We start from the raw sequence: 26,293 nt of genomic DNA on the forward strand, positions 1-26,293 counted from the left end.
ACAGACCAATAAGCAGAGGGAGGGACACACACAGTGAATGTGTGTGAGAGACAGAAAGAGACACAGATATATAGAGAGATGTGTGAAAGAAAGACTCAAAGAAGCAGAAAGTGGACGTTGGAGTCACAGAGAGAATTGGGAGAAAATGGACAGAGACTGATAGAGATAGAGACAAACAGAGATGTAGGTGAGCAAGACAAATAGAGGGTGAATATGGGATATTGAGTGGAGAATAGAATGGAGGAGAGAAGGGAGAGGAGAGAAGGGAGGAGAGAGAGAGAGAGAGAGAGAGAGAGAGAGAGAGAGAGAGAGAGAGAGAGAGAGAGAGAGAGAGAGAGAGTCTACTGTGTGTGGGAGAAACAGAGTTGAACTGAGGATATGGAGGATTGAGGAAAGAGGAAAAAGAGAACTAGGACTTACTTAAAGCAAATTTGCTAGGAGTACATTGCTTTTGGGGTAGAGAGAGAGAATACCTATTTGTTGGAACTTGAATTTTCCCAAACTTTCCTCCCAAATTCCACTACAACCTATTATCCATCATCCATGTGCTCAATATTGAAAGTTTTCTTTCTGCCAAATCTGTTTCATTTATCCGAGGGATAAACAGGCTAAGAGTGCAAATGGTTTCCTGTCAGAAACAATGTAAAAATGACAAGCTGTCAATGCCTTGAACCATTCGATTACTACTAAATAGTTAATAATTTCTAAATATATACATATGCAAATATACATATATATTTTAAAACTGCTAATGATGAAATATCAATGATAAATCATTCAGCTTTAAGCCAATTAAAATAGTGTGTGTGTGTGTTTGTGTGTGTGTGTGTGTTTGTCCATGTCTATCCATGTGCATCTGATATGTATGGCTGAAAGGTAGCAGCAGTCACTTTCATGTATTCTGGTTTACTTCCTATTTGAAATATTGAGCAACTTGCATATTATATATAGTAGCTAGGCAAACCACACTTCCCCTATATGGCATAGATGTTATACTCACCATATTTCTCTCCTTTCTGAAGCAGAATAGAAATAGATTTTATGCATATATATTATTTGTATACATGTAAATATATTTATATACATATATACCTACATATAAGACTTCTTTTAAAACAATTTAATTTCCTACATCCAAGCATTGATATACCTTAAAGAAAAAGCTCTAAAACTCTGGAAGGAAATTCAGTGATCATCTTAATTCAACTCTTTAACAAGGAAGAGAATAAACTTACCATAGAAATATTTGAAGTTTTTTTAGAGGTGCATTTTTTTTTTGGATTTTGCAAGGCAATGGGGTTAAGTGGCTTGCCCAAAACCACATGGCTAGGTAATTATTAAGTGTCTGAGACTGGATTTGAACCCAGGTACTCCTGACTCCAGGACCGGTGCTTTATCCACTGTGCCACCTAGCCGCCTCGAGGTGCATTTTTTAAGAAAGATTTTATTTGCTTTGAGTTTTACAATTTTCCCCCCATTCTTGCTTCCCTTCCTCAGCCCCCACAAAAGGCATTCTGTTAGTCTTTACATTGTTTCCATGGTATACATTGATCTCAGTTGAATGTGATGAGAGAGAAATCATATCCTTAAGGAAGAAAAATAAAGTATGTGATAGCAAAATTACATAATAAAATAATGATTTTCTTTCTAATTTGAAGGTAATAGTCTTTGGTCTTTGTTCAAACTCTGTAATTCTTTCTCTGGATAGAGGTGCATTTTTAAATATACCCTGTCTGACTTTAGTTCTTCAGGAAAAGCCAGGGTGCTTGCAGCTCTATATCCTTTGATCTAGAAGACTTGGTGAATACAATGGAATTTTAGTCCTCCATGCAAAGCATCTACTATGAGCTATATTAACCCTGGTCTAGTCATCTGGTCCAAATGCAGTTTTTAAAAAAAACTCATCTTTTTCAGAGGAGGGGGAACTAGGTGTTGCAGTGGATAGAGTACTCACTCTAGTCAGAAGACCTGAGCTCACATCTGGCCTCAAACATATGACTCTTACTAGCTTTGTTACCCTGGGCAAGTCACTTAACCTGGATTAATTTGTTTAAACAAAACAGTTCAGAGGAAAAAGTTCATACTACCAAAAGGTATATGAAAAAAAAATGCTCCAAATTTCTAGCAATTTGAAAAATACAAATTAAGCCAACTCTGAGGGGTCACCTCATATCCTTCAAATTGGCAGAAATCACAAAACTGAAAATGACAAATGATGGAGATGCTGTGGGAAAACAAGAGCATTAATGTACTTCAGATAGAATTTGGGATTGGGCTAGTCATTCTGAAAATCCATTCAAAACTATGCCCCTAGAATTGTTAAACTATGTATACTCTTTTGCCTAGCAATGCTACAGAGAGATCAGAGAATGAGGAAAAGGAGTTACATTTACAAAAAATATTTATTGTACATGAATGCTATGGAATAATATAGTGCTGTAAGGAGTTAGTTTCAGAGAGACATAGGAATTCTTTTTTTAGCTGATAAAGAGCAAATGAGCAAAACCAGAACAATTTATATAACATTAATATAGACAACAAAGACAACAACTTTGAAAGGCTTCCCATTATATTCTTATCAATTCAATGACCAACCATTATTCCCATGTACTCATGAAGAAACAAGATAAAGAGATGCTGGGTTTGGTTACATATTGTGATATCTGTTTTTCAGACATGACTAATAAAGGGATTTTGTTTTGACTATACAAATTTGTTATGGGGAAAGGTGGGGAGGAGAGAAAAATAGGTTTTTATTCATTTAAAATATTTTATATGAATGCAAACATTTTATTTAAGTAATTTTATTTACTACCTTTACATTCTGTTCCTATGCCCCGGAAAGCATTAAGTTCATTGAGGCATTTAAGATATCAATTTATTTTTAAAAAATCACAAAACACTAGTTTAATCTCCTTTATTTCTTGCTTAGAATTTATTTTAAAGATAAATCCAGAGGTCCTTGGTTAGCATTCTCTCTGTATAATATAGCTTCCTCCATCAGTTTGTCATAGGTCACAACATCTTGATTATCATCAACTGCAGAGAATTTGGAAGCCCATCCTTTGTTTCTTTTAGGGCTTAGCTACCAATGTGGATTTTATGTCCTTATTTTGAATGAATGACTGGTCTTTCCACCTCTACTTTTATGACTGATTCCCTTGGTAGTGCAGAGTCATTTAAATGCATTTGAAATGGAGTTTTTAAATAATTCTAAAAAAATAATTCTAAAGCAACTGTGCTGAATAGTAGGATGACTTAAAAGGTGATTAATTTAAAAAAATACAGCTTCTTGATATAGTTTTTCCAGGAGTTAGTTGGAACTCCAACCATCTTAGTAGAATAAATTGTTAAATTTTCATCGTGAGCATTTATATCTCAGAAATTAGTAATTGCTATAAATCAAGACTTGATTTGTTATTTAATTAATTTCTAGGATTGGGAAAATGTTCATAATGCAGATTAAAGTTAAATGTATATGTACAATGGAATACTGTTGCACTAAAAGAAAGATATATGTATTAAATACATAGAAGCATTAAAAAATCTAAATGAACTGATGCAAGTAGAGCAAAAGAAATATACACAGTAAGTACAAGAACATAAATGGAAAAACAGTGACACAAAAAAATCACAAGTAAATATGACAAAATCATGAAGATGAAGGAAAACTTAAATGATGAGATATGAGACACCCCCCCCCACCTACCGCTTGGTGGTAGAAAGTCCTTAAGTATTAATATTGGATATGTTTTGTCTTTTCTCAATATATTGAAAAATTATGCTGATGGATTTTTTTCTTTCTAAAAAGAAAAAAACACTATTTGTCATATGGCATGATTTTTTGGGAAGTAGATCAAGAGGGATACATGGGCTACTCTGGTGATGTAAGAAATAGAAAACATTAATAAAAATTATTCTTTTTTAAAAAGGGTGTGTACATTTTTTCTTCCCAGAGGTTGTTAAACATTTACCAACACATTGTTGGATTTTTCTACATTGTGAATCCATACATTTAAAGCAAGAATGAGTCTTAGAGATCAGAACATTATAAGTCCATAGATATACAGTTGGAAGGAATTTTAGCAGCCCTTTAATTTAACCCTTTCCTATAATAGTTGAAGAAATTGAAACCCAGAGGGGTAAAAATCACCTAGGGAGTAAGTGGCAGAGATAGAGATTAAAACAAAGGTCCTCTAACTCTAGAACCAGTAATCTTTTTATTGCACATGACTGTATCCATACTGAAGTGGTAGATTTACTATATTTCCATTATTTCCAATTCCAGTGCATACTTCCATCCCTGCTTTTCTTCATAATCCAATGGTAGGAGAGGTATTGTTCCTTTGTGTGTGTGTGTGTGTGTGTGTGTGTGTGTGTGTGTGTGTGTGTGTGTGTGTGTGAAGTATCTTAACTCTTTAAGATAACTGAAAGTTGCTTCAATGCATCAATCTAAGGAAATGAGCTTATCTATGTTGGCACCCTCCCCTCTTCATCATTAAAGATCTCAATCCCTCCATGCCTTTTCATTCAGTGTAATTCCTAATCAACTCTTTATATAATTATCTTCCTTAGATGATTTACCCATCTTGATGGGTACTCTTCTCCAGTTCTTTTAATATTTTGTGGTTAATAGTTAAATACTTATACTTTTCCTATGTTAGCCTTCCCTTGCAATACTTTTCCCAGATCTATCTTTAATCATGTCCTTGCAGTCTGTGATAAAATAAGGTTTATTTGCTAAAATACTTCTCTAATATTTTAAAAAAGAGCCATACTTATTTGAAAGGAGGAATGATTTAGATCCTTTCTATCTTTTAGGTTCATGCCCTTATTTCACCAATTCCATTAGGTAGACATTTCTATTTATAATAATGTGCTCTCCCACAAATGCAAAAATATTATTATTGCTTTGTCTTCAGGAAGGTACATTGTTTGAGCTGGTTTTCTAGTAAACCAACTTATAGTTTTCTAGTAGTAAGGATGAGTTCATGTTGTTATCTACACTTTCAGCTGGTCCCCTATGTGACTAAAAATATACTTTGAGACATTGTTGTCCCTTTCTCTCATTGGTGAGTTCCTTCCCACAGTCTCTAATTTGGGGATCTTCATTCTCAGGTTGCTGCCACTACTACTTTCTGTTTCCTTTAAGTTTCCTTTCCACATAAGCTCCTTGAGGGAAGGGGCTCTCTTTTTGCTTTTTTTTTTCTGTATCCCTATTGCTTTGCACAGGACTAGCAAATAGTAAGCTCTTAACTCAATAAACCAGAGTGAATTTACCTTTTTTAGGAATCAAATTGATAATTTTGTCCTTATCAATATGCTGAAATCAAATGGCCTAACTAGATGTGATAAATGATGATATTTGTCCTTTGTTCTCAAGTACCATGACATCAGGGAGGTGATGCCATGACAAGCAAGTGAATTAGATTTGAGTGAGGGGTGCTGTGCTAAGTCACCAGTCTCACTTTCTCCTTCAGAGTCCTCTGGGTCTAGTGGTCAGATATGAATTTGGATGACTCTAGATGGTCTTGATTGCAAGGCAATCAGGGTTAAATGACTTGCCCAAGGTCACACAGCTAGTAAGTGTTAAGTGTCTAAGGTCATATTTGAACTCAGGTTCTCTGAACTCCATGCTGGTGCTCTGTCCTCTGCACCACTTAGCTTTCCCAGCTGATCATAGTCAACCCCATTTAAGATATTTGTTTGGGGAGAAAAGAACTTGAGTCATTTCAAGTCAAAAAGGCTGAAGCTGAAGATCAAGTGACTGGTAGATCCTCAACCAGGATTTAACACTATATTTGATTCCTAGTCCTTTACTTTCCTCTAGACTATATTGCTTCCCCTTATATATGTATGGCAGGGTAGTGAGGTGATGCAATGGATAGAGTGCCAGGTTTGGAATCAGGGGAACTCATCTTTCCAAGTTCAAATCTGGTCTCAGACATTTATTAACTGTATGAGCCTGGACTAGTCACTTAAAGTTCTGTTTGTCTTATCATCTGTAAAATGAGTTGGAGAAAGAAATGGCAAATCATTCCAGGATCTTTGCCAAGAAAATCCCAAATGAAATCATGAAGAGTCAAATGACAGAAATGACTAAACAACAATACCAACAATGTGTGTGAGAAAAGATATTTGAAATGATATACATAAAAAAAGGTGAACCTTGTCTATTAACTGATATTAAAGACGAAATACAGGTAAAAGGGAAAGATAAAAGACATCTCAACCCTGTGGAAAGATCACTCCTTCCATTGTTCACCTGAACCTTTGGGTCAAGAAAGCAGATTTCTGACATCATAAAACAGATTAAAGACAACAACAACAACAACAACTCTCCACTGGGTATGACATGGCTGTTCCATTGCACAATCTGATCGAGGAAATGTATCTAGGATTACCCAGACAGTCAATTATTCATAAGCTAAACATCCAAGCATCAATTACCTGGCTTCATGCTCTTATTCATTAAGGAGATTGAACAGTCCAACTTAACAAAGCAGGAGGAAGTTGCTAAGTTACAGAAGTTACTTGACCAGCAACAACACACAACTGCTTACACAATATGAGTCTTTCAAGGCAAGAGAGGTCCTAGAGATCAGCAATGTGATAGATCAAGTCATCAAACACACAATAGTTGATTTCATTCTCAGCAAATGGAAAGGGGGAAAGAGGGACAAATAGGAAAGAGGCAGTTAGAATAGAAAAGGTAACCAAGAAGAGGTTTAGAGCAAATACATGCCTTCTTTTATAAAAAAAAAAAGTATATTTACATATCCTTATATAGAAGAAACAAGAATAACCAGTTAGTAAATATATTAACAACTATTTTCCTAATATACAAAATAGTTAAATAAAACAAACAATTTCTATGTCTCAAGAGCAGCAAGTAATATTGGATCAGGTTCTCCTGAGTGAGAACAGTATTCGTTGGAAATGTAGCTAGACTTTGAAGAAAAGCTGCAGAATTCAAGCTGAGGATCTAGATTAGTTTGGTGTTTTTATGTGACATCCCCTTCATGCACTATTGTGTCAAGCCAAGTTGGCCCTTTTATTGTTCCTCATATACATTCAATTTTTCTTCTTTACACCATAGCACAGGTCTAAAATTCATTCCTTTCTCACTTCCACCTCCTAGAATCCCTACTTTTCTTCAAATCTCAGGTCAAAAAAATCACGTCTCTAGATTTCTCTAGATACCAGGGCCTGCCCTCCCAAATTATCTAAATTTTTGTACACACCTACTTTTATATTGCTCTGTCTATCTATTGTCTTCTCCTAATAAAGTGCTCCCTGAGAACAGAAGGTATTTACTTTTCATTGTTATCTTCCTTGCACCAAATATAGTATTCATCACATAGTTGGAACATTGAAAATGATTTTTATTAGCTAATTTATTATTTGATTATTAATCTGAACATTGATGATACTGACATCACTACATAACTGAAGATACAATTCTATAGTTTTCAAAGCATTTCCAAATTAACAATGCCACAATCACAAATGGAAAAGCCTTTAGTCCACTGGAGCAGAATATTAGTTTCTATTAGGAATGATTCAGTTTCAAAATGCAAGAGTTAAGGAGGGGACATTTCCGGATATAACGATGATATAAAACCAAAAGCATAAATAAAACAGGAAAAGACCTTAGTCTGAAAACAGAGCTGAGGAATTTTGAGAAAAATCTCATTTGATTGACAGTGTGATGCCAAACTAACTATAGGACATGGAATCAGGAAAGCCTGGGTTCAAATCTCAACTCAACACCCATTAGTGATGAGACTTAGGCCTGGAATAACTGACACGAATACCTTAACAAAACTGTTAAGGAGGGAGAGGTGGAAAAGGAAAAGAAATGTAGAGAACATAACTTGGATCAGTGAAGCAAAAAATGTAGAGACTAGTGTGTCAAAGGAAATTATATTTTTTTCAGTGCCTGGAAACAGTCCTTTGCTCAATTCTCCCACTTGCAAATGGAAAAGTGGAGGGCCTGGACAATTTTACCTCCTCTCTGTTTTATGATTCTTTTATTAGGGACTAAATCAACTGTATGAAGATGTGTTTCTAACCTTTCAGAAAACTTTCATGTAAGCAGACTGAGGGCCTCCACTGCAATCTTTTAAATAGCCAAGGAGTAATAATTCTCCTGGTTGCTAGTAAGTTATTGATTCTTTTGCAGATTCAGCAGAGTGCTAGAGGCTGAAAACAAGCAAGGATGAGAAAGATCATGAACAGACTCTCCCTTGCAAAGCACATCTGAAACCCCAAATCTTCACTGATGGCCCAGAGCTAAGAGCCCTAACAAATTTGCTATCTCAGCAGCAAGCCTTCTAATAATACCCTTTCATAAATGGAGATAAATTGTATTTGGAAGGCAGACATCACTTACAAGATTGACAAACCAATTCTGGGAGCCACAAAGGCATCAAATTCTATCCAGATTGAAAGTCAACAAAGTGATAGGCAGTCAAGCTTCCTTTGCAGGTGTGAGCCCTGTCCCTCCTATCATTGGCATATTCAACTGTTCAGTTGCTGGACAAAGTTCAACAATACTAACTATGGACCAAAGTCAAAACATTAGATTTCCAATAATAGGAGGTTTCTTTAGTTCCGTTATTCTTTTTTTTTTTTTTGGTAAGGCAAATGGGGTTAAGTGGCTTGCCCAAGGCCACACAGTTAGGTAATCATTAAGTGTCTGAGACCGGATTTGAACCCAGGTACTCCTGACTCCAGGGCCGATGCTTTATCCACTATGCCACCTAGCTGCCACCTAGCTGCCCCCTAGTTCTGTTATTCTTACAAAACTGTAGCTATGAGTTCTGAAAAAAATTTTGTTAAGTGATTGGGACAATAAGGAGAACTTGATAAAACAGTCAAGTTAAACAGATACTCATCAATCTAGCAAAGAAAGGCTTTATTAAGCTTTGTCCTGGGTACTGTGCTAGGCACTGGGAATACAGATACAGAAGTGAGAGTCTCTGTCCTCCAGAAACTTCATCAAGGAAGACAACATGTACAAAAACAGATGTGAATAAAACAGATATTGCATAACTTGGAGTATTTCATATGTACACAAGTCTACAGTTTCCATTTTAATAATGATACCTTTCAACAAGTATTTTAAGTGTGAAAAAAATCACTGCAGTAAGATAGTATTAAAGGGAAGGCAAAGCTAAGATACAGGATTGTTGATCTTAAAAACAATCTAAGGGGGCGGCTAGATGACATAATGGATGGAGCGCCGGCCCTGGAGTCAGGAGTACCTGGGTTCAAATCCGGTCTCAGACTCTTAATGATTACCTAGCTGTGTGACCTTGGGCAAACCATTTAACCCCACTGCCTTGCAAAAAAAAAACTAAAAAAAACCAATCTAAGGAGAATAAATAAAGTACACATGGGTTATTTTGTTGTTGTTCAGTTGTTCTTCTATCATGTTCAACTCCTTTTGGCCCCATTTGGGGTTTTCTTGGCAAAGAGATATGAGTAATTTGTCTTTTCCTTCTCTGGCTTATTTTATAGATGAGGAAATTGAGACAAATAGAGTTAAGTGACTTGCCCAGGGTCACATAGTTAGTAAGTGCCTGAGGTTGGATGTGAACTCAGGAAGATAAATGTTCCTGACTCCAGCCCTGGCACTCTACAATGCCTGGCAATCTTCATGCTGCACTCCATCTAAATGCCCCCACATAGTAGATCAGAGAGCAATAAAGTACAAAGATAGGGTGTTGCCCATATGGGGAACAGAAGTTCAGAAAAAGAGACCAGTATGAGTTAAAGCAGTTTGATAAGTTTCTTGCATACGTTTCCACGTAAATTGGTCCTTAAAAGAGTTCATTTGAATGGAGGAAGAAGAGGAAGGAGGAGTTTCAGTATAAAATATTACTAAAATAAGGTCCAGAAGAAAGACTGCACAAGGTGTAGAGGAGACAGGAAGAATCCTGATTTAACTAAGGCAGGGGAATCATTTGAGGGAGAAAAGAGAAAAGAATTTAACTTCATTTTAACAATAACCTTCATGAACCAATGACACCAGGATTGATGTCTTTAACCGAAAGGAGAGCCTCCATCAAGAATTTCAGGTCAATTTAGAGGTCAATAAGAGAAGTATTATTAGACAAGTGGGAACTTTCTAAGGGTGTCCACCAATGTGATGGCTCAGATAATGTCTAGTTCAGACATTGGTGTAACAGACTCCAACAGTTATCTGACAAACTCTACAAACATCACTGGAAAAGAAGATTGTTGCAATCACAAACCATTATTGACAAATTTGATAGCACTTCATGAAGCAAAGTAGAAACAATTAGATCAGGAGAATTCTACTTTTATTATTCATAATTAAAAAATAATTGGGATTATTGTTAAGTTTTAGCAATACAGTAAAAAATAAAATTCTCTCCCATTTCACTCACATCACCTGTTTCTGTTCCCAGAACTCGTAAAATTTCCATTTTCTAGTATCACATTTTACAGAGCCCTTGTCCATAATGCAGACCACATCCTTTTAGCATTTACATCCTAGCAGGTAAATAACATTAATTTTAAGACGTTCCCATCATATGCCTCTTAAGAACTGCCTAAATGTCTATTTATAGTGCAAATGCCTAGGCTTGTCTAGACCACCAAAAGACGAAATTTTACAATAGGATATTGGGTAAAGTTAGTTAAGCTTAAAGTCCCTGTTTTTATACTAATTAGACAAGTCTTTGTTTCAAAATTAATTTTTAAAATTGTTTATTTTTAAATAAAAGAATATTCCATTTTCCATAGTGATAAATCTCAGTTGAAAGGTTACCTTCTCCATGAAGCCTTCCCTGATTCTTCAGAGTTATGTTATTTCTCCCTCTTCCGAACTCTAATAAACCTGTTAAAGGTTTGTATTTTTTCTCTTGTATTGTCCTTTCTATTGAAAAGTTCCATGAATTCAGGGATACTGTCAGTGTCATCTCTTTTCCATAGCACCTAGCAAGATACCTTGCACACCATAGGTATTCTATAAATATTTGTTGAAGGAGATATGAATTATGTGGAGAGTGTTGGACTTGAAGTCAAGAGGCTTCAAGTTTTGTATCCCTGAAATTTGCTGCTCAAGTGGGCAAGTTAGATTATTTTCCACCCATGCCCCATTATTGGCCAGAGTTTAGACTTCAGTTAATACCTTTGCAAAAACCTAGCATTTTCTTTATGTCCATGACCGTTTTTATTGCTGTAGAAAATTTAAGGGTGTATGTATGATAAATATGTTATCTATAGCTTATCTATGACTAAATATAAAGCATATAATTTTATGTGCATATATAGAAGCATACATTTTAAATATTGCCTATAAAAGCATGAAAATTATTTTAGCAGGTCACATAATATGTAAGCATCTATGTATTTTATATATATATATATATATTAAACACAGATCTATGTATAACCCACATATACAATATTCCACATGCTAACATCTAATGTATAAATGATCTACATGCCTATACCAATAAAATGCATTGTGAATCCTATAGAAATGCTAGGTTTGAGTAAATACTATGATTGAGGTTCATTCTAGAAATGAATGAATGAAATAAAAAGTATTTTTAAAACACTAATCTTGTGCCAGGAATTCTACTAGATGCTAGAGACACAATTCAAGTGAGATAATCTCTGCCCTCAAGGAGTTTATATTTTAATGGGTAGACAATACTTAAGAGGAATAAAGGTCAAGGAGGAAGCATTTTGGTTTAGTGAGTTAGAAGGATACTTAGCATATCTTTAGGGCAATCAATTGTAATACCTGTTTCTAGCAGCAAAGATAGTATTGATTTGATTACTGCTCTTCAACACCATATTGGAAAGGGGAGAAGGGTTGTATATGCTTGAGGAAGCAGAACTGATGGCAAGATACTCAGATAGGCCTAGACTTTCCTTGGAGGGGACTGGAAGTAAATATGGCCGGGGCTGGCTAAATATAGTAGATGAAGTGAAGTTGCATTCATTCATTCACTCACAATTAGGATTAGCTCTACTCTCTGCTTGGATTCCAGAGCTGAAAGAATCATATTTACTATAGGGGCGGCTAGGTGGTGCAGTGGATAGAGCACTGGCCTTGGAGTCAGGAGTACCTGAATTCAAATCTGGTCTCAGACACTTAATAATTGCCTAGCTGTGTGGCCTTGGGCAAGCCACTTAACCCCATTGCCTTGCAGAAACTAAACAAAAAAAAAAGAAAAAGAAAAAGAATCATATTTACTTGGAAGAAAAGAAGACACATTTTCTGGAGATTTGAAACAGAGAAGAGGAATGCTATTCCAAGTGAGGAATAAGCAAGCAGCAAGCAGCAGCAGCAGCAGCAAGGCAAATGGTAAAATGTCCTAATAGGGCTGGGTTTGCTCTTGGATGAAAGGCTGGGATATGTTAAATATGGCAGAGCTAGGAAATACAGGTAGTGTAATAGGCATATCTAGAAATTACTGTTCTTCTAAGTTTATCTAAAATTTAAGAATACATTGACATAGGGGTGGCTAGGTGGCGCAGTGGATAAAGCACCGGCCCTGGAGTCAGGAGTACTTGGGTTCAAATCCGGTCTCAGACACTTAATAATTACCTAGCTGTGTGGCCTTGGGCAAGCCACTTAACCCCGTTTGCCTTACAAAAACCTAAAAAAAAAGAAAAAAAGAATACATTGACATACAGTGATCACTCATTTATAAACATAAACAATATACATATGCAAATACAAATACATATACACACATGTGAATACCTATCAGACTCTAAGGTCTCAGCTAACTTTCAGATAAGAGGAGCAGGAAAGGCAGAGTACCTAGGTCATGGTTTGAAGATGGTCACAAAGTTTGGTAAGATGTAGCTTATTAAAAAGTTTGCAGATTTCATCGTTGCAACACCCCTCCAATATGTCCCCTTCTCTCTCCTGATATTGCCACCACTCAAGGACAGGACCTCATCACCTCATTCTCTGGTTACTGTGTTACTCATCTGGTGGGTCTGCCTGCGCCTAGTGTCTTCCCACTCTTATTCTCCATTCAGTCAATAAAGTTAATTTTCTAAACCTCAAGTTTGATACAACACATGCACAAACACACACACAATTAGATCTATTTCCCATGGAGATATTTTAAATTCAAAGTTAAGATTTAGGAGATAAAAAGGAAAGTGTTTCATGGATCCAAATGTCCATCCATGAGCTTTTCAAATGCTTCCATGAATTAATAGGGCTATCCATTATTCACATTCCAAACGTTCATTAGCAAGCAGAAGAATTTTATACCTAAAGCTCCATGGATAAATAATTGCTCAGTTGGGCTCAGTCCTTAGTAGAACTCTGAGAAGCTCCCCATCAAAAAAGTACCTACTCTGATTCAGGAAAGTCAAAGGGAAATGTCATTCCTAATCAGAGAGCACATTTTACCATGTAAAAGTTATAATATTCACAAGGGGCGGGGCAGCTAGGTGGCATAGTGGATAAAGCACTGGCCCTGGAGTCAGGAGTACCTGGGTTCAAATCCAGTCTCAGACACTTAATTACCTAGCTGTGTGGCCTTGGGCAAGCCACTTAACCCCATTTGCCTTGCAAAAACCTAAAAAAAATATTCATAACAGGCAGCATCTATTTGTGACTGATAAAAATAATCCAAAATTGGTGCACAACAATTTGGCGGACATTTAGTTTTCCAGGATGGTCATAATCAGGCATAAGAGAGGGTCATAAGTGAATCTGAAAATTATTTATGATGATGAATTCATCTTAAATAATTTTATAATTAAGATATTTTCATTCTCTTATTCTTTCCTATATACTAGAAATCACTGATTAAGGGTATATTACAGAGAGGATAATGGGGGAAATATAAAGGGGGGGAACCCAAATCAGAGAAAGGTATAAGAACTAATGAAGGCCATTTTGCAGTGTTTTCCAAGCCACTAAAGTCTCCAAGGCTTACTTGGGAAAAATAAACTTTGCTTTAAAAGTTAAAAGTTATTTCAGTATTCTTCAGTTCAGACTTATCAAGACTGAGCTAGGGAGGAATGATGTTGGAGGAGAGAGATTTATAAGCCATCCCATGAATAATAGGACTATAGAGTATTTCATTGAGACAATATGGCCAGAGTCATATCAGGCAGCTGTTTCCAGTAAGTACTTATCATCTCATCAACAGTATAGATCTATTCTGGCAACAAACATTCAAGGGCCATATAATTCAGAAGTCATTGTCGGAACAGATCAATGGGTCATGTACATGATAACAAGCTTTCACCCGCAATTGAGAGCTGGTTTAGTCTGTGACTCTTTGAATGCAGTCTGGATTGTGAATGGCAAATCACCATTCAGCTCTTGGTGGGAGTACAGTGCTTTCTGTTCCAAGTCCAGGTCTGAAAGAGCGGAAATGGGAAGCAGTGTGGCTTTGTGGTTTGACTACAGGACTAGGTCATTAGGAACTTTCAGGCTCTCATTTTGGTTCTGCCAATGACTTGTCGGGTGGCCTCAAATACAGTCTGTCTCCATTGTCTTAGCTTTAAAATGGAGACAGTAATGGAGCCCTACTCCACACAATTAATCCAAGCTCTAAAAGAACTTTAACCCCTCATTTCAACTTGGGAGTAACTTTGGTATTTCTAAGGCATTTTATCTAACTAATATGATGTTTAATAATAAGCTCAATTATATGAGTTCAGAAATTCGAGGGCAAACCAAATTGAAACAACAAAAGAGAAACAAAGAAAACTCGTAGGCAAAATGATCACTTGAATGGAGGCAGACAATCCAACTTCCACACATCTACTTCAACACAAATAATAAATTTCAGTTGATCCAATAATGATTTTTTAAAAATCCAATGAAAAACTGTAGTAAGTAACTTCTTCAACTTAAGAAGTGTACAAAAAGTTATCCTGAATCCTACAGAAACTGTGAAAGGGAGAAGAAGGACTGGTATCTTCCTAGACAACCAAGCCTTTAGTCTTCCAATACAATCAGAGATAAACCTGTGGGGCTCTATTTAGAGGTAACAAAAGCTGACAATCTTCCACCACTTTTCCCCAGCCCTCAGGAAAACTCCAGTGTGTTCAAAAAGTTCCAGCTTGGGATCTAGGAAACCTTGGAAAGCAGCCACACCTAAGGCAGTGACATTAAGAAAACCCAAGTACACAGGGGTCTCTAGCACTCTGTCCTAAGACAACATAGGAGATTTTGAAGATCCAGCACCATGAAAATCAAAGATCCAGAGCAACCTGACCAATGAAGGTAGAAGTCAGAGCAGGAATCCAGATGACCTGGAGTAAGTCTAAGGACAATCACCTCATCCAAACATGTATCAGGAGAGAGAATCTAACTCTGGCAAAAAGTCAAGTATAAAAACTGGAGAGATGAGTAAATCAAAGAAGATACTGACTAATTAAAAAAATTATTATAGAATTAGAGATCCCTATAAAAGAGAGTAACTCTAAAAATTCCAAGCATACAATCAAAGGAAAAAATGGATTTTTCCCAAGTACATAAATTTCTAAAAGAAATGAAAGAATATTTTAAAAAATGAAATAAGAGCTCTGGATAAAAAAAAATAGAATAAATACATTAGAAGAGAAAATGGTAAACCTTTCCCAAGTAATAGACTACATGAAAACTAGAATTGACTAAACAGAAATCAGTGTATCTAGAAGATAATTAGAAATATTAAAATAATATCAAAAGATTGAAAAAGGGTGTGGTTAGGTTGTGCAGTGGATAGAGAGCACTGGCCCTGGAGTCAGGAGTACCTGGGTTCAAATCTGGCTTCAGACACTTAATAATTACCTAGTTGTGTGGCCTTGGGGAAGCCACTTAACCCCACTGCCTTGCAAAAAACCTAAAAAAGAAAAAAGAAAAGAAAAGATTGAAAAAATGAAAGAAAATGTAAAATAAATAGTGTCAAAAAAATCTAACTTGTAAAACAAATCTAGGAGAGGTCATTTATGAATCACTGGACTCAGATTTCCAGGGGACAGAGCCAAGATGGAGCATGAAGGCAGGATTTCTCAGAAACTCCTTCCCCGATAAACTCCCAAAGCTGTCATATTATGACTCTAGACAAAATTTAGAGGCAGAACACACAGAAAGACCGAGTGACACAATTTCCAAGTCCAAGATGAATTAGAAGTTCCATGGGAAAGGTGTGTTTCACCAGGACTGGGGGTTGAAAAAAAGTTGGGGGTGCAGCACAGTGCATCCCAGCCCAAACCAACCCAGGGATCACCAAGAACAGCTTGGGGGGGGGGGGGTGAGAGAACTCTGCTGCACTAGAATGAATGTGGAGTGATGAGCACTGGCCTCAGAACAGCCCTGCAGTGAGAACTTGCAGTAGGAACTGGGGAAGCCAGTCTGCACCTCCAGAGCACAGCCTAGAGCACAGATGGTAAGAGGGTAGAGGGTGATTGCAGAAATCTCTCTGCTCTCCCTGGGGCTGGACTCTGCTGTTTGCCCATACTAAGATCCAGGTTGCAGTTTGGGCTTCCATACTAAGATAGCCAAGCAGGGACCCTCCACACAGTGGTCATCTACATATCAAAGCACAGGCAAGAGAGCATAAGACCTTGGAAAAATGAATGTCCCAGTGGGGTGTTCTAAAACCCCGCCAAAGCCTTCAAAGTGTGGTAAATTAGTCTTAGACTGAATAAATGAGCAAATAAAAGAAAAAGAAGACTCTGATCATAGAAAATTACTTTGGTCCTATGGAAGATTCAGAAGATGACAAATTTGAAGCTTCTGTATCCAAAGCCTCTAAGAGAAATAAAAAATGGGCTCAGGCTATGAATGAGTTCAAAAAAGACTTTGAAAAGCAATTAAGGGAGGTAGAGGAAAAATTGGGAGGAGAAATGAGAGCAATGCAGATAAATCATGAATATCAAGTCAGCAACTTGGTGAAAGAAATACAAAAAAATGAAGAAAATAAGATATTAAAAACCAGTTTAGGCAAAATGGAAAAAGCAATACAAAAGGTAAATGAGGAGAAGAATGCTGTAAAAACCAGAATTAGCCAGCTGGAAAAGGAGATTTAAAAAGCTCTCTGAAGACAATAACTCCTTCAAATGCAGAATGGAATTAAAGGAAGTCAGTGACTATGTGAGAACTCAGGAAGAAATAAAACTATACCAGAAAAAACCCCAAATTAGAAGAAAATGTGAACTATCTCATTGGAAAAACAACCGGCCTCAAAAACAGATCCAAGAGAAATAATTTAAAAATTATTGGGCTACCTGAAAGTCATGATCAGGAAAAGAGCCTAGACTTCATTTCCAAGAAATAATACAGCAAAATTGCCCTGAGATCCTAGAAGCAGGGGGTAAAATAGAAATTGAGGGAATTTACCAGTCACCTCCTGAAAGAGATCCCAAAAGAAAAACTTGTAGGAGTATTATAGACAAACTCCAAAACTCCCAGGTCAAAGAGAAAATACTAAAAGTTGCCAGGAACAAACAATTCAACTACTGTAGCTCTATAGTTAGGATTACACAGGATCTGGCAGCATTTACACTAAGGGCTCATAGGAATTGGAAAATGATATTCCAAAAGGCGAAAGACCTTGGTTTACAACCAAGAATCAACTACCCAGCAAAACTGAACATCCTCTTTCAGGGGAAAAGATGGACTTTCATTGAAACAGGGGACTTTCAAACTTTCCTATTGAAACAACCAGAGCTGAACAGAAAGTTTGATCTTCAAGTACAGGACTCTGGTAAACCATAAAGAGGATGAATGAGAAGGGATAACTATGAGGAACTTAATGATGTTGAACTGTTTGTATTCCTGCATGTGAAGAAGATATTGATAGCTCATGTGAATCTTCTCATTTATAAGAGCAATTAGAAGGAGCATATATAGACAGGGCACAGGAAGGAGAGGAATATAATGATATAATAAAGTAAAAAGATGGAGTCAATGGGTGATAAAGGAAAGTACTGGGAGGAAGAGAAAGGAGAGGAAGAAGGGGTCAACATATTTCACATAAGAGTCAAGAGAAAACTTTTACAATGGAGTGGAATGGGGGAGGGGGAGGGGAAATGAGTGAGCCTTCATTCTCATCAGAAATGGCTCAGAATACCACCTCACACCTCTCAGACTGGCCAATATAACCAGAAAGGACAATGATCAATGTTGGAAGGGATGCAGGAAATCTGGGACTCTAATACATTGTTGATAGAACTGTGAACTCATCCAACCTTTCTGGAGAGCAATTTGGGATTATGCCCAAAGGGCAACAAAAATGTGCCATACCCTTTGACCCAGAAATACCACTACTGGGTCTATACCCTGAAGAGATGATAAAAAAGGGTAAAAACATTACTTGTACAAAAATATTTATAGCAGATCTATTTGTGGTGGCAAAAAAAAACTGGAAATTAAGTGAATATCTGTCAATTGGGGAATGGCTTAACAAACTGTGGTATATGTATGTCTTGGAACACTATTGTGCTATTAGAAACCAGGAGGGAGGGGTGGCTAGGTGGCACAGTGGATAGAGTACCAGCCCTGGTCAGGAGTACCTGAGTTCAAATCTGGCCTCAGACACTTAAAAATTACCTAGTTGTACAGTCTTGGGCAAACCACTTAACCCCAATGCCTTGCAAAAACTAAAAACTAAAAACAAAACAAAACAAAACAAAAAACCAACAAACCAGGAGGGGTGGGAATTCAGGGAAGCCTGGAAAGATTTACATGAACTGATGCTGAGAGAGATGAGCAGAACCAGAAAAACATTGTATACCCTAACAGCAACATGGGGATGATGATCAACCCTGATAGACTTGCTCATCCCTTCAGTGCAGCAACCAGGAACAATTTTGAGCTATCTGCAATGGAGAATACCATCTGTATCCAGAGAACAAATTATGGACTTTGAACAAAGACCAAAGACTGCTACTGTGAAATTAGAAAAAAAAAGCATTATATTATTATGTAATTTTACAATCTCGTACTTTATTTTTCATCCTTAAGGATATTGTTTCTCTGTCATCATATTCAACTGAGATGAATGTATAATATGGAACCAATGTAAACACTAACAGAATGCCTTCTGTGGGGAGTGGAGGGAGGGCAGCAAGCATGGGGGGAAAATTGTAAAACTCAAAATAAATAAGCTTTCTTTAAAAAAAAATGGCTCAGAGAGTAAATAACATACACAATAGGTACCCTAGAGAAAAATGAGAAGAAAGGGATGGGATAAGGGAGAATGGGGGAAGGAAGGGGGGAAATAGGTGACAGAAGAGAGGGAAGATTGTGGGAGAGGGTACTCAGATACAACACACTTTTGGACAGGGACAGGATGAAAGGAGAGAGAGAACAGAATAAATGAGAGTGGGGTAGAATAGAGTAGAGGAAAATACAGCTAATAACAGCAACTGTGGGAAAAATATTGAAGCAACTTCTCTGGTGGACTTATGATAAAGAAAGCAACTCACCCCAGAGACAGAGCCATTGGAATCTGAACACAGACTGAAGTACATTTTTTCCTCTCACTATTCTTGAGGCTTCTCATCTTCTTGGGAGGGGAGGCAGGGTTTATATTTACTCTTATAACAAGATTATTGTAATAATATAAAATAAATAAACCAAAAAATATAAGAATCATTGGACTCCCTGAAAATCATGATTTTCAAAGTTAGGGTACTTTATTCTAAGAAATCATAAATGAAAACCCTCTATATTTATTAAAATTGGAAGACAAGGTAAAGATAGAAAGAATTCACTAATCACACCCTGAAAGTAACCCTAAAAGACCAAAGTCCCAGGTAGGATATAGCCAGATTAAAGCTTCCATGTATACTATACAGAAAGGAAGTCAATTACCAAGGAATCACATTTAGGATTACAATAGGCTAGTAGCTTCTACTATAAATGAGAGATCTTCGAATATAATATTCTCAAAGGTAAAGTGCTAAGAATAATTTACTTGAAAAGATAAATCTAATGGGGAAAAACTGATTTTTAATGGAATAGAGAACTTTTAAGTATTTCTGATAGAAAAAAAAACAGAGATGAGTAGAAACTTTGAAATACAAATACAAGAGTTCAAGGAAAACCAATAAGATAAGTTTATTTGGACAATTGTAAGGGGCTATATGAAGATGGAAGGCTATTAGGGAAAGAAGAAAAAAGTGACCCTTCAATGTCTTCACCAGGTATTGAGGAAATCAAATAAGAAAAACAGAGGTCTTAGAAGGTATGTGTATTATTGTGTTCTGAATGTTTTAAGAGGAGAAAGGTAAGGTAGGGTAAAAGGAATACATGTTTAAAAAGAAGAGAGTGGAATTTGCTGTTTCTCAAAATTAGATGAGAAGGGTATAGAATTAGGGAGGAAAGGATAAGAGGAATGATATCAGATGACCTTATTCATCTGAAATGAAAGGAAAAGTCAAAACAACAACACACTTTGGTATAGAAATACACAGTCATCAGACTCAGAAAAAAAATGAAAAGTACTATAAAACACTATTTACACAAATAAAATCAGATCTAAATAACTGGGCAAATGTCAATTGCTCTTAGGTAGGATGAGCAAATATAATAAAATGACAGTTCTGCCTAAATTAAATTACATATTCAGTTCCATATCAATCAAACTTCCAAAAAATTACTATATTGAACTAGGAAAAAAAGTAACTAAATTCATATAAGGAATAAAAGGTCAAGAATATCAAAGCAATTAATGAAAAAAATGCAAAGGAATGAGGCCTAGCCATATCAGATCTAAAATTATATTATAAAGAATCAATAAAACTGTTTGGATAAGAATAGAGTGGTGGATCAGTGAAAAAGACTATGTGCAAAAAAAACCCCAGTAGTAATTAAACATAGTAATCTGCTGTTTGATAGATCCAAAGATTCCAGCTTCTGTTTTGCCATTATAAAATCCTGAACAGTTTTAACATCTCAGAGAGCTGAAAATTCCTTTGATTAAAAACCGCTGAGAAAACTGGAAGATAGTGTGACAGATGGACCAACATTTCAAACCCTATACCAAGATAAGGGAGAATTATTTAGCCATAAAAGGGATATAATAATTAGGAGATTATTTAGGAGATTAGGAGAACAAGGAATAGTCTATCTGTCATATCTATGGAAAAGGGAACAGTTTAAGACTAAAGAAAAGATTGAGAACATTGTAAAAAACAAAGTGGATAATTCTGATTTCATTAAATTGAAGTTTTTGCATAAACAAAACTAATGCAACCAAGATTAAAAGGAATGTAATGTTGGGACACAATTTTTACAGCTAGTATTTTTGACAAAGTACTCATTTCTAAACTATATAGATAGCTGAGACAAATTTAGAAGAAAACAAGTCATTCCCCAATTGATAAATGGTCAAAGAATATAGAAAGGCAGTTCTCAGATGAAAAAATTAAAGCAATCTAAGGTCATCTGAAAAATTGTTCTAAATCATTATAGATTAGGGAAATACAAATTAAAACAACTCTGAGATACCACCTCACACCTATCAGATTGGCCAATATTGATGCAGGGAAATGATGCAGAGAATTATGAATGTAGCTTTAAGGATGTTAAAATTTTGTTAATTGTGGAAGGCTGTTTGCCCTGAGTTGTAAACTAACCTTGATTGTTGATATATCCTGTAACCCCTTGACCCTGTTGTTTTGTATTTTGTCTCCCATTTCCCCCTTCACTTTAACCTTGGCCTAGACATTGGAGTGACAGGAAATGACATGTTGAATTTGGGGGATGAGCACCTTGGGACAGGAAGGACTAGTACATAGCTTGCCATTGGAAGATACCTGCACCAAGGTGTAAGACCACTCTCCAAGTGCCACCCTAGGAATCACTGCCCCCTTTTGCTTCTCCTGCTCCTATCCAAAAGGATAGGGCTTTTTCATGCTCTTCCTTAATCCACCATGGAGCACCGTAGGCCTCATCATATGGCCTGGTTCTCTCTCTGTCTCTGTCCTGTCTCTGTCTCTCTCTGTCTGTCTCTCTCTGTCTCTGTCTGTCTGTCTGTCTGTCTCTCTCTCTCTCTCTTTCTCTCTCTCTTTCTCTTTCTCAGACTTTACCTGACCTGTCCTCAGGGTATTTACTGCTTTTTTCTGCCTAATTTTGGCCAATGTACTTTATAACAATGTTTTGCCATTATAAAATCCTGAGCAGTTTTAACATCTCAGAGAGCTGTAAATTCCTTTGCCTTTTCAGTGGCCTTAAATCTTCTGTCTTCAATCCCTAAATTTTTAAAAATCAGCAACAATGTGACCAGAAAGGACAATGACTAATGTTGGAAGGGATGTGGGAAATTTGGGACACTAATGCATTGTTGGTGGAGCTGTGAACTCATCCAGCCTTTCTGGAGAGTAATCTGGAATTATGCTCAAAGGGCAATAAAAATGTTCATACCCTTTGAGCCAGTAATACTGTGACTTGGTCTGAATCTCAAAGAGATCATGAACATGGGTAGAAAAAAAATCCACATGTACAAAATTATTCAAAGCATCTCTTTTGCTGCATAGCATCAAAGAATTGGAAATTAAGGGGATGCCCATCAACAGGGGAATGGCTGAACAAATTGTGGTATATGTATTTGATGGAACACTATTGCTCTATAACAAATCATGAGGGATAGGACTTCAGAAAAGCCTGGAAAAGCTTACATGAACTAATGCTGAGTGAGGTGAGCAGAAGGAAAAGAACATTATACATGCTAACAACCACACTGGGTGATGATCAACTATGATTAATTTGTTCATTTCAGCAGTACAATAATCAAAGATAGTTCTAAAAGACTTGTGATGGAAAATACCATCCATATACAGAGATGGAATTATGGAGTTTAAATGCAGACCAAAGCTTACTAACAATCTTTAAAAGTTGTCTCTTGGGGAGGCTAGGTGGCACAGTAGATAAAGCTCCGGCCCTGGAGTCAGGAGTACCTGGGTTCAAATCTGGTCTCAGACACTTAATAATTACCTAGCTGTGTGGCCTTGGGCAAGCCACTTAACCCCATTTGCCTTGCAAAACCTAAAAAAAAAAAAGTTGTCTTATATTATGTTGTTATTTTTCTCTCTAGTGTTTTTTTCCCTTTGATTTGGATTTGATTCTTCTTTCACAATTAATTGATGAATTATATGGCTCTATGTTTAGCATAATTATTCATTTATAGCTTGTATTAGATTGCTTTCTGTCAGGGAGAAGGGAGAGGGAAGGAAAGGAGGAAGAAAAATGTAAACTTAAAACCTTGTAAAAAATGTTTGCTGAAAACTACATGCAAATGCATGTTGTTGGAAAAATAAATAAACTAAAATGCTAAATTAAAAAAAAAGAAATATGCAGTGTTCCAAAAGCCTTAATGCAGAATTAGTAGCTTAAAACTGCACTAAGACTTTTGGAATACATTTTAACTCAAACTCAACATAAAAGTAAGAGGAGATGAAGTAGACTACTAATGGAGAGTTTACATTGAAGAGGAAATATTCACAAGTAAAAGAAACTTCCTAATTCTTTAGGGAAGGATTGAAAGGGGAAGAATGCAAAGAACTAGAATCTGAAGGGTTTTTCATAAACTGTGGAATGTGGCTAAACAAACTGTAGTATATAAAGGTAATGGATTATTATTGGACTGTAAGAAATTATGAAAGAAACTACTTCAGAGAATTCTAGGTAGTATGAATTGATGCTGAAAGAAGTAAGCAGAACCAGAATAATTTATAGAAGGACAGCAACATTGTAAAGAAAAACAACTTTTCAAAGGATTAAAAACTTGGTTAAATACAATGACCAATTTTATCTTCAGACAACCCATTATGAAGCATTTTATACACTTCCTGTAAGAGAGATGATGGACTCAAACTGTAGAAAATTTTGACATGGTTATAATGTGCATTTATTTTACTTGACTGCACTTATTTATTAAAAAAGATTTTCTTTGCCTTAGTTTGTTTAATTGAGAAGGGAACTGGGAAAAAAGGAAGGAATTAATAATAATGATGAAGGTCATTGACATATTTTTTTAACTCACTGAAAACAAAATTAAGTTCAGATGAAAACACAAACAGGCAGGATAGATTTGAAAGTAATGTGTGGATAAATTAAATGTGATGATATAGCAATGGATATTGAAGAGTGATCAAACAGATTAAGAGAAGAACCAAGAAAGAGTTGGTTTACAAAAGCCAAGGGAAGAGATGATATCAGAATGGGGGAATTGTCAACAGAATCAAAAACTGCAGAGTTCAAGTAGAATGAGGACTTCAAAAAGGATATTCAATTCAGCTATTAAGAGGTTGTTGATAACCTCTGAGAAAGCAGTTTCAGTTGAATAGTAGAGTCAGGACTCAGGAAACTATATTGCAAAAAATCTCTAAGTGGGAAATGAAAGAATGAGAAAATGATTGTTAAAAAACTTTTCTGGAACTTATGTGAAAAGGAAATGATAGCCTGAGGGAATGGTAGGACAAAGTAAAGGGTTTTTTTTAAAATAGGGAGGACCAAGTTTTGATTGATTTTTTTTAAGATTTTATTTATAGGGGCTGCTAGGTGGCGGTGGATAAAGCACCGGCCCTGGAGTCAGGAGTACCTGGGTTCAAATCCGGTCTCAGACACTTAATAATTACCTGGCTGTGTGACCTTGGGCAAGCCACTTAACCCCATTTGCCTTGCAAAAAAAAAAAAGATTTTATTTATAGTACTGTGAACTCAAGAAATAAAAAAGCATTTCCATAACACAGTAGAATAGAAAAAAAGATTGCATGCAAACCCAATATGTACAATTCATTACTCCTTTAAATATATAATAATTATCATGTAATTTTTATTATTTCTTTCATTTTTCTTTTCTTTCCTTTTTCTCCCACCTTAGAAATGGCTACTATTAGACACAAATGTGTGTGTGTTGTGTGTGTGTGTGTGTGTGTGTGTGTTTGTGTATATACATTATTCTATACATGTTTTTTATTTCTCAGTACTTTTCTCTGGCACAGATAGCACCTTCATAGGTTCTTTGTAGTTAATTTAGGTATTTATAACAGTTAAAATGAATTATTTGCTCAAAGTCTTAAAACAATATTGCTCTTACTATATAAAATGTTCTCTTGGTTTTGTTCATTTCATTCTTCCTTATTTTGCACAAATCTATTCTTGTTTTTCTAAGCTCATCAAACTTATCATTTCTTATAATTCAGTCATTGTGACAATATATCACAACTTGCTCAGTAAGATTCTAAGTGGCAAAGAAGGCATTATTTGATAAGGAAAGGTTGAATATAAAAGAAAAGAGGGAATGATCAAGGAGGCAAACTCCTATAGGGCATAGGAAGAGATGGGATCAGGCATATAAGTGGAGAGATTGGTCTTGACAAGAAATTCCCCTCTACTTCAGAGTCTAGAACCAACAAGGAAAGAATGGGAAAGACAAAAATATAAATTAAAGTATGGAGTGAGAGAAAAGAAGTAGGGTTTTTTTAGGTTTTTGCAAGGCAGTGGGGTTAAGTGACTTGCCCAAGGCCACACAACCAGGTAATTATTAAGTGTCTGAGACCGGATTTGAACCCAGGTCCTCCTGACTCCAGGGCCAGTGCTTTATACACTACGCTACCTAGCTGCCCCTCAAGAAGGAGTTTTTGATGGATAATTTCTATTTTCAGTGCAGAGTAGGGAAGCATGATACTCTTCTGATAGGGAGATAGATACAGATGTAGGAAATTTGAGGAAAGTGAAAATTTATAATGGTTGTAGTGGAGAATGTGATACAATCAGTCAGGGAAGAATAAAAGAATTGTCATGAAATTGTGAGACCCAGTTAAAGGGTAGAGGTAGTAGGGGCAGCTAGGTGGCACAGTGGATAGAGTGCCTGACCTAGAGTCAGGAGGACCTGAGTTCAAATCCGGTCTCAGACACATAATAATTACCTAGCTGAGCAGAGAAAGTATGGGGATTAGAGGGTTAGTCAGTCAAGAAATATTTATTGTTAGGCACTGTGTTAAGTACTTGGGAATCAAAGAAAGGTAAAAAGACAATGCTTGCTCTCAAAAAGCTCACAATCTAATTGGGGGGGGGGGGACAACATTCAAATGACTATGTACCAAAAAGTTATATCCAGGCTAAATTGGGAATAATCAACAAAGAAAGACTAGAATTAAGAGGGAGAAGAGAAAATTTACAATAGAAGTTGAGATTTTTGTTGGTACATGAAGGAAACCAGAGAAGTCAGGAGGTAGAAGTGAGCCAGCGAAAAATTGTGGGAGTCAGGAGATAGAACATCAATAGTCAATCAAAGAGATCAGTGTCCCTGGATCACAGAGAATATGACAA

This window comes from Macrotis lagotis, chromosome 1 (genome assembly GCF_037893015.1).
Source record: "Macrotis lagotis isolate mMagLag1 chromosome 1, bilby.v1.9.chrom.fasta, whole genome shotgun sequence".
In the NCBI taxonomy this organism is placed as follows: Eukaryota; Metazoa; Chordata; class Mammalia; order Peramelemorphia; family Peramelidae; genus Macrotis; species Macrotis lagotis.